The 16,819-nt window shown below is 43.1% G+C and overlaps 2 long non-coding RNA genes and 1 pseudogene across 4 annotated transcripts; all 3 read left to right on the top strand.

The window, feature by feature from the left end:
- The first annotated feature begins 1,058 nt into the window (after positions 1-1,058).
- Positions 1,059-2,558, top strand: LOC148187600 (uncharacterized). 2 transcript variants are annotated; one of them, XR_015778536.1, is made up of 3 exons: positions 1,059-1,317; positions 1,418-1,535; positions 1,951-2,558. It is a non-coding gene; the product is annotated as an uncharacterized LOC148187600 (long non-coding RNA). The 2 variants fall into 2 exon arrangements; XR_015778535.1 differs by having other exon boundaries at positions 1,061-1,317; positions 1,917-2,558.
- A 2,707-nt stretch (positions 2,559-5,265) lies between these two features.
- LOC148187599 (uncharacterized) lies at positions 5,266-6,182 on the top strand. Its single transcript, XR_015778542.1, has 2 exons — positions 5,266-5,361; positions 5,736-6,182. It is a non-coding gene; the product is annotated as an uncharacterized LOC148187599 (long non-coding RNA).
- Positions 6,183-10,861: 4,679 nt separating this feature from the next.
- LOC148187598 (protein NLRC3-like) lies at positions 10,862-16,811 on the top strand (annotated as a pseudogene). The gene is made up of 8 exons (XR_015778527.1): positions 10,862-10,987; positions 11,206-11,446; positions 12,233-12,262; positions 13,454-13,585; positions 14,093-14,206; positions 14,416-14,494; positions 14,638-14,840; positions 15,004-16,811. The product of XR_015778527.1 is annotated as a protein NLRC3-like (transcript).
- Positions 16,812-16,819: the final 8 nt, after the last annotated feature.

The following is a 16,819-nucleotide window of genomic DNA, read 5'->3' as shown; positions in this document are numbered from 1 at the left end:
CCTGATGGCTGTAAAATCCCACATGCTGCTGCAGGATTATCAGCTCAGGACAAAGTGCAACAAAAACTGCAACACGGTCCAAACTTTGGGCTGGAAGCAGCAGCATTTATTTATAGTCAGTAACAGGGCCGGCTCTTGGCATAGGCGATATAGGCGGTCGCCTAGGGCGCCATCTGCTGGAGGGGCGCCGCCACGCCAGTCATTAAGTCAACATTACCAATAAATAAACAGTGACATGTTCCTAAATTATGTGTGGGTACGTGATGTGTCGTTATTGGGTGCGGAGGTGCGTGTTAGGGTTAGGGCGCCTAGGGCACCAAATTGGGCAGAGCCGGCCCTGGTCAGTAACTTATTTTAACTGGTTGCATTTTACAGTGTGACTTTCATTGTACTTTACTGTGTTTACTGTGCAACAGCTTGTAGCTTTTCCTTTAAATATTTATTAGTATCATTTGTTTGGTTCTTGTTTTCTTTTGTTGTTTTTTCACCACACTGACTCTGAGCTCGCACAGAATATTCCCGAGTACCTGTACGGCCGTCTGTGCACGTGCAAACGGCAAATACACCTTTTGAATGTGGAGTCCTTCCAGGAAGCGGCTCACCTGTGTGACTCAGCTGGAGGCGGAGCTCCGGGTCCTTCCAGGAAGCGGCTCACCTGTGTGACTCAGCTGGAGGCGGAGCTCCGGACCTCTATATTTCGTGATAATGTTGTATAGCCTTTTTCCTCGTTTTATTTACATGCTATATTATGGTGTGTTTGGCTGCAAAATCCTATGCTGTGAGATGTTTCTGCACTGTATTTTATGCGTTTTTCAGCTTTTTTTGGGACATGTCATATTTTGACATTTTTCGCCTACTATAGTATGGCATTTCCGTTTGTTTTTTGGACATGCTATTGTCACCTTTAAAATGTAATAGAGTATATATGGTTAAAAAGCAAAAGGAAACAAGGTACAAACTACAAATTACTATGCCTTAGAAATCCTACTCAAGAAAACGTGCCACATCTGTTCTTATTTTTTAATTTTGTTTTGTTCTTCTTATTTCCATCCAATAGATACTGCAGAGACAATGATAGTTCAGCCAATCAGAGAGCCGCTTACTGCAGGTAGTTTCCGCCCACCTGCACAGGTTTGTGGGTAGCATGTTTGGGTGTTTCGTGCCTGCAGAGAGGCAGCTCGCGCTGCGTCGTAGCTTCTAGACAAACGTGAATTAACGGACAGAGAAACGGGAGAAACCGGAAGGAAAGACTGAGGCAGAGTCTTCGGAAGACAACGTAAGTGTCACGTGAGTGGTCGCTCGTGAAAGCGGCTCCAGGTGAGTTCGTTCAGCTCAGTAGCTGCCGGGTACCTGTTAACCTGTTCGCGCCATCTTTCGCTGCTGCTCTGACTGAGTCTGTCTCGTCTGCTCTCGTTAGTTTGAAAGTGCGGACATTTCCGACGGTTTCCTCGTGTCCTGCTGCACGGACCCGGAGCACCGTGGCCTTCCTGGACGCCAGCATGTTTGTTTCCGGTGTTTAACCCTCACGGAGACCGGTGAGCACAATGAATGCCCCTCTATGAGAGCTTCCTGATACTCAGCACTTTGCTGGAGGATTTATTGTAGTCTGAGTTACTCAGTGTTGTTGGATTTAAATAAGGTTTATTTAAAGGTCTGCGCAGTGAATTGAATCAACTTATTTTGCACCTGTGAAGAAAGTTGTTTATTATGGCAGCTAAAGTATCACATTTATAATTTGCACTGTTAAAGGGCATTTACACTAAAAAACGTTAGGCTGCAGATAAAAGGAATTTACAGTATTTCATATCATTTTAATTCATAAGGTTTGTTAGTTTTGGTTCCATGATGTTAAAACAGGTCAGACAGACTGTTTAAAGTGGTATCTCCTGATATTTTCGGACCCTGTCTGTTGACAGGTTGGGTTTTTTGTGTTGGTTTGTTTCTTCTAAGGACCTGTCCAGTGTGACAGATGGCGAGCCTTCCCACCTGGATCTTGAGAGACCAGGATATCCTGTGGTCAGTGGACAGGTTTTTCTGCACTCTGCGGTGTGGTAGGACCAGTATCTGCAGACACCCTCACACTCAGCCCCATACACCCCCCTCAACACGGGCGCACATACACTGACCCTCGCCCATGGACATCTGAATCCCCCATACTTACCTTTTTTTTTTGACATCCCGGGATCTTTGGACTTGTACTAACTTTTTTGTGACTTTTTTTGCGCTGTGGACTCAAGCCGACATACTACCTGTTTGTTCCCTGTAACGTTTCTTTGGTGGCTAATGTATCAGAGATCCTCCTTAAGTGAATGGTGTTTGTAATATAAACTGATATAAGGTTATTCTGGTTATTGTGAACTGTGGATTGGATCAGAAAAGCTTGAATTTGAGGTGACACACAAAATTCTGGTGAAAAGTGTGCCTCCGAGATAGAATTAATACTGGCCAATGTGATACCTTATAATGGCCTTTGGTGATATTATGGTTATAATACCAACCTGTTGCACTGTGAAGCATGTTTTTATTTTTCTACTAAAGCCTGTATATTTTTACATTTACGTTCTTGCCTCTTAAGTCTCTTTTAAACACTCCGCTGAGCTCCAGCAGCCGAACCTTCTGATCCATCTAAATCTTAACCGAAGCAATGCTCTCCATATCCTCTAAGTGTTACACTTTATGATTTTTTTGCTGTTTTTGCATGATTTTATGCCATGACGTGTGTCGGCACACTTTTTATGCAGTTTCAGCTCTTTTGGGACATGTCATAGTTTGACATTTTTCACCATACTGTAAGATAAGATAATCCATCAGTGGGGAAATTCACAACGTTACAGCAGCTGTGAGGTACGAGGAAGTATAAACAGCAAAAGAACAATACAATAGTATAAAAATAAATACAAATATTAAAATATTAAAATGGTAGATAATTAAAAAAACAAGGTACAAAAACAGTAACATAAATAAAATAAAATTCCAACAAAACCGTCTAGAAAAAAAATACATAAGAAAATATGTACACCGTTTGCACAAGGTGATAATTGCACTTGTGAGAAATTGCGTTTTTGTAGTCCAGCTGGTGAGTGTGAGTGTGGTCTACTGGGAGCAGTGCTGGTTGTTCAGTCTGACTGCAGCAGGAAGGAAGGACCTGCGGTGTCGCTCCTTCACACACTTTGGATGCAGCAGTCTGTCCCTGAAGGAGCTCTCCAGTGCAGTCACAGTCTGCAGGGGGTGGGAGTCGTTCTCCGGCATGGAGGACAGCTTGGTGATCGTCCTCCTTTCTCCCACCACCTGCACGGGGTCAAGCCGGCCTCCCAGGACAGACCTGGCCTTCCGTATCAGTCTGTCAAGCCTTTTCCTGTCTGCAGTCGTGATGCTGCTGTCCCAGCAGACCACTCCATAGAAGATGGCCGATGCCACGACAGCGTCAAAAAACGTCCTCAGGAGCAGCCGTGTACCCCGAAGGACCTCAGTCTCCTGAGCGGTCTGCAGAGTCTGCACTGGCCCTTCTTGTAGAGTGCAGTGGTGTTATCAGACCAGTCCAGTTTATTGTTCAGGTGAACACTCAGGTACTTGTAAGACTCCACCATCTCAATGTCCATTCCCTGGATGTTCACTGGAGTGAGGAGGACATGTCTGCGCCTGTGGAAATCCAGCACCAGGTCCTTGGTTTTCCCCGCATTGATCTGGAGGTGGTTTCACTTGCACCAGTCCACAAAGTTCTCGGTGAGTTCTCTGTACTCTGTCATCCTCATCTGTGATGTCGACTTCAGTCGTCAGAGAAATTTGCAGATGACAGTTCATGGATCTGAATCTGCAGTTTGGAGGGTGAAGAGAAAGACAAGAGAAGATGTCATATTTTGACATTTTTCATTGCATTACTATAGTAACGGCATTTTCAGTTGTTGTTTTTGGTGTTTTTATGGTGTTTTTGGCCCTTTTTGCAACAAACTTTGCCGTGGCATGTCTCTGCACACTATTTTAGGTGTTTTTCAGCTGTTTTTTGGAAGGTTGAATTTTGATATTTTTCCTCACATGATAGCATGGCTTTTTTGGTCATTTTTTCAACATGCAGTATTATGGTGTTTTTGGTCGTTTTTCCAAAATATTTTGTCATGGCATGTTTCGGCCAGCTATGTTAGGTGGTTCCCAAGTGTTTTTTGGACAGAAGAAATTTTTACATTTTTCACTAAAAACTTATACTATAGTCAGGCTTTTTCGGTCACTTTTTCAACATGCAATATTATTGTGTATTTGGACATTTTTGCAAGTGTTTACTAAATATTTTGCCATGGCATGTATCAGCACGCCATTTTGTTTCGATTTTAAGTGTTTTTAAGACATTTCAAATTTTGACACCAACACTGAAAATGAAATACTGTAGTATGGCTTTTTCTGTCATTTTTTCAATCTGCAATTTTATGCTGTTCTTGGCCGTTTCTGCAACTTTCTTTGCCATGGCATGTCTTGGCACACTATTTTATATGGATTCCAAGTGTTTTAAAGACATTTAAAATTTTGACATTTTTCACAAAAAAAAGGCAATACTATAGTCTGACTTTTTCGGTCATTTTTTCAACATGCAAATTTATGCTGTTTTTGGCCGTTTTTGCAGCTTTCTTTGCTATGGCGTGTGTCTGCATGCTATTTAAGGTGGAGTCCAAGTGTTTTTAAGACATTTAAAATTTTGACATTTTTCACAAAAACGACAATTATACACAGTGCTGTGAAAAAGTATTTGGCCCCTTCCTGATTTCTTACTTTTTTGCATGTGTGTCACACTCAACTATTTCAGATCATCAAACAAATTTAAATATTAAACAAACATAAAATGCAGTTTTTCTGTGATGATTTTCTTTGTTAAGAGAAAAATACTATCCAAACCTACATGATCCTGTGTGAAAAAGTAATTGCCCCCCTTGTTAAATGATGAGGTAACTGTGATTAATCATATTATTGTGAAAAGCTGAGTTTAATTTCATAGCCACACCCAGGTCTGATTGCTGCCAGACCTTTCAAATGAAGAGATCACTAATACAGAACCTGTCTGACAGGGTGAAGGAGGCCATGTTGAACCCGAGACATCATGCCGCGATCCAAAGAAATTCCAGAGCAGATCAGAAGAAAAGAAATTGACATGTCTCAGTCTGGAAAAGGTTACAAAGCCATTTCTGAATCTTTGGGACTCCAGTGAACCACGCGAGCCATTATCCACAAATGGAGAAAGCATGGTACAGTGGTGAACCTTCCCAGGGGTGGCTGGCCTACAAAATTACCTCAAGAGCACAGCGACGACTGATCCAAAAGGTCACAAAGGAACCCAGAACAACTAAACTACTGCAGGCCTCACTTGCCTCAGTAAAGGTCAGTGTTCATGACTCAACCATAAGAAAGAGACGAGGCAAAAATGGCATTTATGGCAGAGCTCTAAGGCGAAAGCCACTGCTGACAAAACAGAACATAAAGGCTCGTCTCACTTTTGCCAAAAAACATCTTGATGATCCCCAAAGCTTTTGGGAAAATATTCTGTGGACTGATGAAACAAAAGTTGAACTTTTTGGAAGGAGTGCATCCCGTTACATCTGGCGTAAAATGAACACAGCATTTGATAAAAAGAACATCATGCCAAAGTGAAACATGGTGGTGGTTGTGTCATGGTTTGGGGCTGCTTTGCTGCTTCAGGACCTGGAGGACTTGCTGTGATTGAAGGAACCTTGAACTCTGCTCTCTACCAACAGATCCTGAAGGAAAATGTCCGGCCATCAGTTTGTGACCTCAAGCTGAAGCGCACTTGGGTTCTGCAGCAGGACAATGATCCAAAGCACACCAGCAAGTCCACTTCTGAATGGCTTAAAAAAACAGAATGAGGGTTTTGGAGTGGCCTCGTCAATGTCCAGACCTGAACCCAATTGAGATGCTGTGGCATGACCTTAAAAAGGTGGTTCATGCTCGGAAACCCTCGAATGTGGCTGATTAAAACGATTCTGCAAAGAAGAGTGGGCCAAAATTCCTCCACAGCGATGTGAAAGACTCATTGCCAGTTCTAGCAAACGCTTGACTGCAGTTGTTGCTGCTAAGGGTGGTTCAACCAGTTATGAGGTGTAGGGGGCAATTATTCACATGGGCCATGTAGGTTCAGATGGCTTTTTTTCCCTTAATAAATAAAATCGGCACTTAAAACTGCATTTTGTGATTACTGGTGAGTTATCTTATAAACTTGTATTTGAGTTTGCTTGATCTGAAATGGCTAAGAGTGACAAAGGTGCAAAAAAAGTAAGAAATTGGTAAGGGGGCAAATACTTTTTCACAGAACTATGGTATGGCTTTTTCTTTCATTTTTTTCAATATACAATTCCATGTTGTTTTTGGCAGTTTTTGTGACTTTCTTTGCTATGGCATGTGTCTACACACAGTTTTAGGTGGAGTTTTTAAGACATTTTAAATTTTGACATTTTTCACCAAAAAGGCAATACTATAGCATGGCTTATTAGGTCATTCTTTCAACATGCAATATTATGGTGTTTCTGGTCGTTTTCGAAACATACTTTGGGAAGTTTATTGTTAAGTACAACACTGAGCCAGCAGTTGTCTTTCTGATAGTTTAATTCAGGCATTTACAAACAGTTGCCTGCTCTTACAGGCATGACACGAAAGGCGGTCCAAGAGCAGAGGAGATGCAGGAATAAAAAACAATACATTACCTTGAACTGATTAAACTTTTTCTTTCATTAAGACATTTCAAATAGATGAAATATAAGATGTAATATTATAGTATGGCTTTTTCGGTCATTTTTTTGAAAATGCAATTTGATGCTGTTTTTGGCTGTTATTGCGACTTTCTTTGTCTCGGCACGCTATTATAGGTGGAGTCCAATTGTTTTTAAGGTATTTTAAATTTTGACATTTTTCCAAAAAAAAGGCAATACTATAGTGTAGCTTTTTCGGTCATCTTTTTCAACATGTAATTTTATGCTGTTTTTGGACATTTGTGCGTTGACAAGTTAAACTATAATTCATTTGAAAGCCTTTTTCTTAGTCTTTCTCACCCATCCTGGAAAACTCTACAGCCGATTCTGTTTGTCATAGTGTACCGCTACTCGCCCATACTCTGAATTTCTATCTGAGTTCTCTGAGCTTATATCAAGTTTAGTGCTCAAATCAGACAAAATTATTATCGTAGGTGATTTTAACATTCACATGGATGTTAATAGCGATAGCCTTAGTTCTGCTTTCTCCACACTTTTGGATTCAATAGGCTTCAGTCAGTGTGTACATAAACCCACCCACCGCTACAATCACACCCTCGATCTAGTCCTTGCATACGGCATAGATATTGCAGATTTATTAGTCTTTCCTGAGATTCCTGCTCTGTCAGACCATTATTTAATAACTTATAATTTTTTATTACTTGACTACAAGCCTCTCAGTAAGAGCTACTCTTCTAGATGTCTATCTGATTCAGCAGTGGCTAAATTTAAGAAACTGATTCCTTCTGCTTTGACATCATTACCATGTCTTACAACTCCTGAGCACACTACTACTAACTTAAGTCATTCCCAAATTGACTGTCTCATCGATAATGCTGCTGGCTCACTGCGATCAGCTCTTGACACTGTTGCACCCTTCAAGAAGAAAATAATGAAACAAAGAAAATTAACTCCGTGGTTTAACCTCCAGATTCGCAAATTGAAACAAACATCGCGAAAATTTGAAAGACATTGGCGTTCGACCAAACTGGAAGAGTCCCGTTTAGTCTGGCTGGACAGTCTTAAAGTCTATAAGAAGGCCCTCCGCCATGCCAGGGCAAACTATTATTCATCACTAATTGAGGAAAACAAAAACAATCCCAGGTTTCTTTTCAACACTGTAGCCAGGTTGACTCAGAGTCACAGCTCTATAGAGCCTGTATTCCTTCAGCCCTCAGCAGTGACGACTTTATGAATTTCTTTAATGATAAAATCATAACTATTCGAGATAAAATCCATCACCTCTTACCCTCAACTGACCTGACCCCGAACTCAGATAGCCTGAATATGGCAGCAAGGCCCGAAATTTATCTAGACCATTTCTCCCCCATTGACCTTCATCAACTCTATACTTTGGTTTCTGCATCTAAGCCATCAACATGCCTGCTAGACCCCATCCCAACTAAGCTCCTTAAGGAAGTTTTACCTTTATTAGACAACTTTTTATTAGATATAATCAACGCGTCTTTATTGACAGGCGATGTACCCCAGTCTTTTAAAGTAGCTGTCATTAAACCTCTTCTAAAGAAGCCCACTCTCGATCCTGAGATTTTAGCTAACTATAGACCGATATCTAATCTCCCCTTTATTTCTAAAATCCTTGAGAGAGTGGTTGCTCATCAGCTCTGTGACTTTCTCCGAGACAACAGTTTATTCGAGGACTTTCAGTCAGGCTTTAGAGTTCATCATAGTACAGAGACGGCACTAGTAAAAATTAATAACGACTTATTTATCGCTTCTGACACGGGTCTGGTCTCTGTTTTAATCCTATTAGATCTCAGTGCTGCATTTGACACCATTGACCATCAAATTTTACTGCACAGACTTGAAACCTCAATTGGCCTTAAAGGAACGTCACTAGCCTGGTTTAAGTCATACTTATCAGATCGTTCCCAATTTGTTCACATCAATGATCAACCCTCCGCACATACAAAGGTCTGCTTTGGAGTGCCACAAGGTTCGGTGCTCGGACCAATCCTTTTCACTTTATATATGCTTCCGCTAGGCAACATAATTAGAAAACATTCCTTAAATTTCCATTGTTATGCTGATGATACGCAATTATATCTATCTATGAAACCAGATGAAACTGATCAGCTATCTAGACTTCAAACATGTCTTAAGGATGTAAAAGCCTGGATGAGCCGTAATTTCCTGATGTTGAATTTAGACAAAACTGAAGTTATTGTTCTTGGCCCAAAACACCTCAGAAGCTCCTTTTCCAACAATGTAATTTCTCCAGATGGCATTACCTTGGCCTCTAGCACAACTGTAAGGAACCTCGGAGTTTTATTTGACCAGGATTTATCCTTTGCCTCCCATATAAAACAAACTTCAAGGACGGCTTTCTTTCACTTGCGTAACTTCGCAAAAATTAGACATATCCTATCCCAAACAGATGCTGAAAAATGAGTACATGCATTTGTCACCTCTAGGCTGGATTACTGTAATTCACTATTATTTGGTTGCCCAAACAAATCTCTTAGGTCTCTCCAACTGGTGCAGAACGCTGCTGCTCGTGTTTTAACGGGAACCAAGAAAAGGGATCATATTTCTCCTGTTTCAGCTTCTCTGCACTGGCTCCCTGTGAAATCCAGGATTGAATTTAAAATCCTCCTCCTTACTTACAAAGCTCTAAATGTTCAGGCTCCGTCTTATCTGTCACAGCTCATAGTTCCTTACCAACCCTCAAGATCACTGCGCTCTGAAAACGCAGGGTTACTTGTGGTTCCCAAAATTTCCAAAAGTAGGTTAGGAACCAGAGCCTTCAGCTACCACGCTCCTCTTTTATGGAACCATCTTCCATTTTCGGTCAGGGAGGCAGACACCGTTTCAACTTTTAAGGGTAGACTTAAGACCTTCCTCTTTGATAAAGCTTATAATTAGGGCTGGCTCAGGCTGCCTGGACCAGCCCATAGTTAGGCTGACATAGGTTTAACCTGCCGGGGGACTTCCTCTGATACGCTGAGCTCCTTTCCTTCTCTCAATGCTGCCATCAGAAATCATGCATGTCTGTTTACTGCATTGCCATGTGCAAGCTTAGCTTAGCTCTGTGATAGCCATGTGGTACTGTCACTGCCTGGGGCTCGCGATCACAGAGCCTGGGTCTGTTGAACTGCACTACGCTAATCCTGCTGCCTCTCGGGAGCGTTCCTGCTCCCTTGTTTCCTAGTTTCCCTGGATCCTGGCCGTAACCTTGACTGTGCCTGACCGCGGTGATAGCTGTGCTGATGCTGTGATCCTGCCTTTGGTTGTGCTCGTGCTGTGGCTGTACTGATACTGTGCCCCCCGCTCGCCCTGATCGTGGTCTGGTCCTGGTTGCGCTGGTTCCCCCTCTCTCCTCCTCTCTCCCCCTCTCTCCTCCTCTCTCCTCCCTCTCTCCCCCTCTCTCCTCCTCTCTCTTTCTCTTTCCTTTTTTGTCATGATTGTATTTCATTTGTTACTTACGACATCTGTTGCTCGTCTGTCCGTCCTGAAGAGGGATCCCTCATCATCCTCTACCGCTCTACCTGTCCCCCCCCACTCAGGGTTTGTTTTTCGGGAGTTTTTCCTCGGGTGATGTGAGGGTCTGAGGGCAGAGGGATGTCGTACACTGTAAAGCCCTCTGAGGCAAACCTTTGTGATAATGGGCTCTATAAATAAAACTGACTTGACTTGACACACAAACACACACACACACACACACACACACAGAAATACATGTAAACAACGTAATTATACAACTAATGAAGAAAATAATGTTTTAAAAACTTTGTTGAATTTGACCAAAAACCACACAATCAAAGTAAAAATCGGTTCTGTTTCATTTTCATATTTATGTTTTCAAGATTAAAGATTAGACAGACAGAGATGTCAGTTATATATCATATTATTATTGTAATTTATATAGAATTTAACCCTTGGGGGGCTTTACTTTTCACTCCTCATGTTTTGATCATGTTGTTTATGCATATGACAGACATTTAGTCCGGACTGAGTATCCCGACCGAAAAAAAACTAGTGTTGAAAATAGTTGAGCTTTTCTTTTTTTTTTTCACGGTGCAGAGAGGAGGATCAGCTCTGCTCCTCCTCTCTGCACCCGTGAGGAGGAGCAGAGAGGAGGATCAGCTCTGCTCCTCCTCTTCCGGCCTGCATGTTACTTTCACTTTTGACTCGTCGTGTCGCAGTTTGTCGTCTCCGTCTGAAGCTTTGACTTCTTTCCCCACGACACTAACGGAGGAGCAGAGAGGAGCAGAGAGGAGCAGGTAAGGAGCGTCACTCCGCACTTTTGACTCTCTGGAAACTCCCAAACTAAAGTCGGGGCCCACGCACGCGCATAGAAAGCTGTTTTTCAAGTGAGGTCCCAGCACGCGCATGTCAGTGTGAATCAGACAGTTTATAAAGAAATAAATCACATATAAATATATCGATATAATCATATAAACATAAATCTTCATATTCAGTCTATGGTGGCGATCAACAGATGTGGGCGCGCGCACTCAGGCGCTTCCTGCTCGGTGCGTCGGGAGCGCGCTTAAAACGCACGCTGCGTCATTTGACGGCCAGGCTCCGTTTACGCTGCTGTGGCGCACGTGAGCGCGTGCTGGGAGCAGTCGGCGGTGACCGGTTCTCCGTGAACGCGCTCAGAGTGTGAAGCAGAAAGGGTTAACAGAGACAGCTGATGACCTCCTTCATGGCTCCTGTTTCTCTGCCTGAAGCTGCAGGTTTGTGGAGCAGCTCAGTCACAGAGAGCTCTGATACTCTGACTTTAACCCCCGACTCACCAAGACAAACACAGAAACATCCAAAATACATCACAGCTATTCATCAGGAGCTACATTTAGGGAAATATGATCTGACACCAAAGTGGTACATTTATGAGGGAAAAAGAATATTCTCTGAGAATTTACAAGAAAAAACTTTAACATTAAGACATTAAAGTGGTAAATACTACAAAAAAATATTGTAAAATTTAAAGTAAATTTTATTTCATCGAATGCTTAAAATTCAAGTTCGTGTGCATGACAATTTAGCTCTGAAATCTCAGTGAATATTTGATATTTTTGTCATAAATTTGCCACTTTAATCTTAGTTTTTCTTTCTTTTTCTTGTTGGTTAAACCCTTAATTCGAGGAGATGGTCCATGTTTTCTTTCTCATAAATTTACCACGTCATTCTCAGAGAATAATAACTGTTTTCTCCTTGATTTACCAATTTTATTTCAGAGAATATCTGAGAATTTCCAGGATTTTTCTTGTAAATTTACCACGTATATGTCAGAGAATATTAATTATTTTTGTATATTTAAGGCTTGAATCTCAGAGATGATCTGATTTCTTTTCCTCGTACATTTTTCTTTTTACTGTCAGAAAACTTTCAGTTTTTATACATTTACCAACTTTTCTCTGATCAAGACTGAACTAATCTGACAGCAGACGCTTTACATGATGGACACGTCTGTCTCTCTGTCTCTGTCTCTCTGTCTCTCTGTCTCTGTGTGTCTCCACCAGGACGCTGCAGGTGATCTCCAGCATGAAAAGGTATCTCACTCAACACCTGAGTTTCATTTGATTCAGTTTCACCTTCAACATGTTGATGAACTCTCTGTTTCCTGTTTCTCTGCTCTCTCACCTCCACACTCACTCACAACAAACCTCCACATCACTGATGCTCAACCTGCGGCCCGCGGGACAAATCTGGGACTCACACTGGGAACTGTTTTTGTCCTTTTAGTGTCCAGAAGGTGCCAGAGAGCATAAAACAGCATCAACACAGAGCTTGTTGACCAAAAAATGTCCTAGAAACATCCTTAAATCTGACAAATGTTCTTACGTCCAAATGTCCTAAAATCCTGGAAATGTCCTCAAATCTAAAAAATGTCCTAAAATATGAGAAATGTCTTCAAGACATCCTTCAATCTGAGAAACATCCTAAAATGCTCAACGTCCTATTGAGAAATATCATCAAATCCTCTTAATGTCCCACAGTTGAAAAAAATGTCCTGAAATCCAGGAAACTTCCTAAAATGTGAGAAATTTGCAAAAATCTGAGAAATGTCCTTAAATCCTAGAAGTGTCGTAAAATCCTATGAACGTGCTAAAAGTCCTGGAAACATACTTAAATCTAAGAAATATTCTTTAGTTCAAATGTCTTAAAATCCCAGAAATTTCCTAAAATATGAGAAATGTTTCCTAGAATCCTCGAGATGTCTTAAAATCATAAAAAACGTCCTTTAATATAAGAAATACTACTGAAAAACATCAACAGATCCTAGAAACATTATAAAATCCTTTGAAATGTTTTAAAATCCTTGGAATGGCCTTAAAATCCCAGAAATGTCCTCAAAACTTAGAGATGTCTTCAAATCTTCGTAAGCGTCCCACTGAGAAATATCACCTCGCAAAATCCAAAATTTGAATTCCCGTTGGGAAGTCGTCCGTCTTCGGTGTTGACGGACGTTTCAGACGTAATGTGGAGACAGCGTGAGCTGAAATCGCAGCTCTGCATGAAGACGTCGAGTGTTGACTTTTCCTCGTGACACATAATTCCATCTTGTTTCCACATAATCTTCAGCTGTTCGGCGCTCACACACATTTTCTTCACTACGTTCAGTGAAACTTTGCTGTGTTGGTCCTTTTCATGTTGATAGCTGAGAGTTTCTCAGCAGCTCCTGAGGCTGAAGATTAAAAACTGAATTTCTCTCCCTGCTGGTCTTCCTCTCTGTGGACCAGGACCCCTCAGAGCCCAGACACCCGACAACCTGGACCCGGACCAGGACCTGGAACCAGCCGTGAGACCCCCAAAACTGAGCGGTCACATGATCGAGGCATGGATCTGAAAGGACGAGACGTCTCTGCTGCACAGTAAGCTGAAATGAAATGTCGAATGAGTACAGAGAACATTACAGCCCGCTCTCACTGAAAACACAACCACACAGGTGGACTGTGCCAGCAGCTTATTACAGCTGACATTAATGTAAGGCGGCGCCCTCCAGTGGCTGTAGGAGTCACAGCAGGAGCAGAAGAGGAAGTGAGCGAGCAGAACACGTGACAAAGCACACGTAAAGTTGTTCAAATATCAGAGAAACACCTTCAGGGTGGTGGGCGGCTCATACAAACACGGGACTTTTACCCAGGAGACTGCTGTTTGTGTCCTAAAGTCAACGCTGACTTATTTTACTAACAACGTATCCTAGCGTGTTGGAACAAGATCATCAGGTCAAAGACATGAAATAAATGAAAATGCGTCCCTGTCCACAGAGGACATCAGGGTCCTTTAATGGCAATAAAACAAGTTTTACTTTCACATGAAATCAGTGAAACCAGAGGTAGAAATACTTTGTGATCAGTAAACTTCACTGTTTCTGTCAGTTTTCAGCAGCAGAGAGAAAAGTCTCCTGTACCCAGCTGTGTGTCCATGAAGAGTGATCGGTCTCTGGGTCATCCGATTAACTTCAAAGATGGACGCCGTCCTGATGACCCAGAGTAAGACCTTCAAACTTATGAAACAGATGGGCGTGATGTTACACAGATCCTGAATCAGTCGTCCATCCTTGTCAGTGTTGTTTACATCTGATCTTCAATCATGACTGAACACAGTGTTTTTAACTCCGTGTTGTCGGCTTGTTTGAGAATCATAAACCTTCTACAGTCGGTGGTTCAGTGTGAGCTGATTGTTGATGGTTCCTCCACAGGGTGGACCAGCAGAGCTCAGAGGTTCCCAGTGGTCAGTCTGCCCGGCAGCATCAGACACACCTGGACTCCATATTTACGGTCTGTTCATGTCCAACGACGACGTCTCCACCCGTTGTGTTGACAGTCGTCTCCGTGCTGCACTTTGTAGACCAGTGGACTGTCAGTGTGTCCAACGTGGATCTGATGTCTGATTGTGTCCTTCATCTAATAATCTGTTCCAGGAGCTGGAGGACAACATCGTCACTTTTGTGAAGAACGAGCTGAAGAAGATCCAGAAGGTCCTGAGGTCAGATTACCCAGAATGCTCTGAGAGTCAGAGGGAGGACGAGGAGCAGAGGAGGAGCAGCAGAGGCGTTTCTGAAGATCACCCTGAACTTCCTGAGGAGGATGAAGCAGGAGGAGCTGGCTGACTGTCTGCAGAGACGTAAGAGGATTTCTATACAGATTTAACATGATGGATCAATGGGACCTTTACTGACGTCTCAAGAGACGGACCAAAATATATTCATGTACTCAGTCTGTGAGGACATGACCTGTTGAAATGTCCTCTTTGACTTATTGATCTTCTTTGTTGTTTTTTCATTCAGGAAGTCATTCTGCAGTTTGTCAGCGTGAACTAAAATGTAACCTGAAGAAGAAGTTCCAGTGTGTGTTTGAGGGGATCGCTAAAGCAGGAACCCCGACCCTCCTGAATCAGATCTACACAGAGCTCTACATCACAGAGGGAGGGACTGCAGAGGTCAATGATCAACATGAGGTCAGACAGATTGAATCAGCATCCAGGAAACCAGTCAGACCAGAAACAACCATCAGACAAGAAGACGTCTTTAAAGGCTCACCTGGACGAGACCAACCGATCAGAACAGTGATGACAAAGGGAGTGGCTGGCATCGGGAAAACGGTCCTAACACAGAAGTTCACTCTGGACTGGGCCGAAGACAAAGCCAACCGGGACATCCGGTTCACGTTTCCATTCACGTTCAGAGAGCTGAATGTGCTGAAAGAGAAAAAGTACAGCTTGGTGGAGCTTGTTCATCACTTCTTCACTGAAACCAAAGAAGCAGGAATCTGCAGGTTTGAAGACTTCCAGGTCGTCTTCATCTTTGACGGTCTGGATGAGTGTCGACTTCCTCTGGACTTCCACAACAACGAGATCCTGACCGACGTCACAGAGTCCACCTCAGTGGATGTGCTGCTGACGAACCTCATCAGGGGGAAACTGCTTCCCTCCGCTCGCCTCTGGATAACCACACGACCTGCAGCAGCCAATCAGATCCCTCCTGAGTGCGTTGACATGGTGACAGAGGTCAGAGGGTTCACCGACCCACAGAAGGAGGAGTACTTCAGGAGGAGGGTCAGAGACGAGGAGCAGGCCGGCAGGATCATCTCCCACATCAAGACTTCCCGAAGCCTCCACATCATGTGCCACATCCCAGTCTTCTGCTGGATCACTGCTACAGTCCTGGAGGACGTGTTGGACACCAGAGAGGGAGGACAGCTGCCCGAGACCCTGACTGAGATGTACATCCACTTCCTGGTGGTTCAGACCAAACTGAAGAACGTCAAGTATGACGGAGGAGCTGAGACAGATCCACACTGGAGTCCAGAGAGCAGGAAGATGATGGAGTCTCTGGGAAAACTGGCTTTGAGCAGCTGCAGAAAGGAAACCTGATCTTCTACTGAGTCCGACCTGACAGAGTGTGGCATCGATATCAGAGCAGCCTCAGTGTACTCAGGAGTGTTCACACAGGTCTTTAAAGAGGAGAGAGGACTGTACCAGGACAAGGTCTTCTGCTTCGTCCATCTGAGTGTTCAGGAGTTTCTGGCTGCTCTTCATGTCCATCTGACCTTCATCAACTCTGGAGTCAATCTGATGGAAGAACAACAAACTACATCCTGGTGGTCTAAAGTCTTCAGAGACAGACCTGAACCAACACGTCTCTACCAGAGTGCTGTGGACAAGGCCTTACAGAGTCCAAATGGACACCTGGACTTGTTCCTGCGCTTCCTCCTGGGTCTGTCACTGCAGACCAATCAGAAACAACTACGAGGTCTGCTGACACAGACAGGAAGTAGCTCGCGGACCAATCAGGAAACAGTCGAGTACATCAAGAGGAAGATTAACGAGGATCTCTCTGCAGAGCGAAGCATCAACCTGCTCCACTGTCTGAATGAACTGAATGATCGTTCTCTGGTGGAGGAGATCCAACAGTCCCTGAGATCAGGACGTCTGTCCACAGATGAACTGTCTCCTGCTCAGTGGTCAGCTCTGGTCTTCATCTTACTGTCATCAGAAGAAGATCTGGACGTGTTTGACCTGAAGAAATACTCTGCTTCAGAGGAGGCTCTTCTGAGGCTGCTGCCTGTGGTCAAAGCCTCCAACAAAGCTCTGTGAGTACAGAG

The sequence above is a fragment of the Plectropomus leopardus genome, chromosome 13, assembly GCF_026936395.1.
Source record: "Plectropomus leopardus strain MGB_pleo_1.0 chromosome 13, ASM2693639v1, whole genome shotgun sequence".
NCBI classification, from domain to species: domain Eukaryota; kingdom Metazoa; phylum Chordata; class Actinopteri; order Perciformes; family Serranidae; genus Plectropomus; species Plectropomus leopardus.
Note: the sequence above shows the minus strand (reverse complement) of the source record. Positions and strands in the feature narration are given on the sequence as shown.